Genomic DNA, 2120 nt, shown 5'->3' with positions numbered 1-2120 from the left:
TTTTACAAATTCTCCTGTTTTACAGACAATGCAGCTGGCATCCTGAGAGATCAGAGAGTTGCTCAAGGACACTAGTTGATGTGAGTCACAGTCATCAAAGAACTCAGATGTCCTGATATTCAGTGAATAACACTTTTTCCTGACCTGAACTCAATTCAAAAGTTGGACACTTAACCAACTGAGTCACCCAGGTACCCCAAATGAAGAACCCTTTTAACTGCAACTGGTTATTTATTTATAAAAACTGTTCTGATCATTATAAAACCAAAGTAATCCATTCTTATTCTTCAATTTCTGTAGCAATTTGATAAAACATAAATGAAAACATTTTCCCATGAAACTGAAGCCTAGCAAATATTGCCCATATTTAATATCGATCACAAGTAAACTTTTAGGTTAGTAAAAATGTAACATAAAAACGGCAATCAATGAATTTTGATGTGATTAAGTAAACGCTTTATTTTAAGAAATCACTATGGTCATTTTGCTTACATAAAGTCAACTAAACTTCACACCCAAATTATTGTTAAAGATATTAATTGTTGTATTAATTTTCTATCATTGCTACATAGATAACACAAATCGAGTGGCTTTAAACAGCACATTTATTTTTTCACAGCTCTGTACACCATAGTCTGTATTGGCTCAATTGTTTCTTCTGCTTTGGGTTGGATTCCAAGGCTAGAATCAAAGTGTCACCTTGCTGGGTTCTTATCAAGAGGCTCTATAGAAGAATCTGTTCTCTAGGTCATTCAGGTTGTTAGGAAAATCTGATTCCTTTTGGTTGTAGGACTGAGGCCCCATTTCCCCACTAGCTATCCATTAGGGACTCCCCCCTTTGTTCCCAGAAGCCTCTCCCCTATTCTTGCAAGTGATCTCTGACATCTCAGAGCCTGAAATAGCATGCCAAATTCTTTTTATGCTCAGAATCTCTCTGATACCCCCCTTTGATGTATCTCTCTTCTACCTTCTTCCAGCTAAAGATTTTTCTCTGCTTCTACAGGCTCATGAAATTAGATGATCCAGGATAATTTCCTTACTTTAATGTGTACAACCTCATTTATATCTTCAAAGATCCTTTTGCTATGCAAGTTAACATATTCACAGGCAACAGAGATTAGTGCACCATTTTTGGAGGACCACAATTTGGCTTACCACATTTGCCTAATTCTAGGACAAAAAGTACTGGTCTTTCCAAAACTCCATTGTTATGTAAAATCATGTATATATTGGAATCTAAAGCCTAGTTCCCAGTCTTTCCTTATCCCAATTTCATGCTCTGCCTTTTCAGTTCTTGTTTGTGGACTTTGCCAATTCTAGACATTAGTCACAAGAAAACTATGGAAACGTTGTGACTCTTCTAGAACATAAGTTTCACTAAAATAGGGAACAATCACACTGTGATTAGGTGAGACTGAACCACATTGTGCAACTGACACCAGTAAAAATTGGCTACTGACGCCTGGTCAACATAAAGGGAAGTCTAGTAAAGTGTCATAGAGCTTGGATTTTTTATGTGCTATTGCAGTGAAAAAAGAATGAAGATGTTTAAGATATCTGCAAATGACTGAAAATTAGGCATGAAAATAATAAAAACAATCTGGATTCAAGCATATCTCAATAGGCTCAGCTGCAGGAGAGAAATCAAATTAAATTCATGAAGAATGAAACATAAGGTCACTCTAATAACACAAGATGTGAGAATAGGATGTGATAACAAAACTTGTGAAAATTTTCAGAGAATTTTAGTTTACTTCATATCTTAACCTTAAAAACCTTCCAAAAAGGTTTCCCATGAAAATGTGCAAAGGTTGTCAACATATTTCTCTTTAAATGAAACCAAAAGAGAGAAAGAACATGTTACTTTATATTTCTAGAGAGGTGGGGATAATGGACTCAAAGCATTTGCTTTTCTAAGAGGTTTATTACGTATCTTATAATAATTAGAGAGAATTGAGTGGAGAGCTGTTCTTCACACCCTCTCTAATTACCACTCCTTGAAGCAAATTAGAATGAATCCAACTGTTTCTTACCTTGTCAAAGGCAATATTGAGGACAGGAATAATTAATTTTCAAACAGAACGGATTTCTACAGCTTTCATGTGGGTTGAATGCAAATT

Source organism: Nyctereutes procyonoides, unplaced genomic scaffold, assembly GCF_905146905.1.
Source record: "Nyctereutes procyonoides isolate TBG_1078 unplaced genomic scaffold, NYPRO_anot_genome, whole genome shotgun sequence".
NCBI lineage: Eukaryota > Metazoa > Chordata > Mammalia > Carnivora > Canidae > Nyctereutes > Nyctereutes procyonoides.
This window is presented reverse-complemented; position numbering follows the sequence as displayed.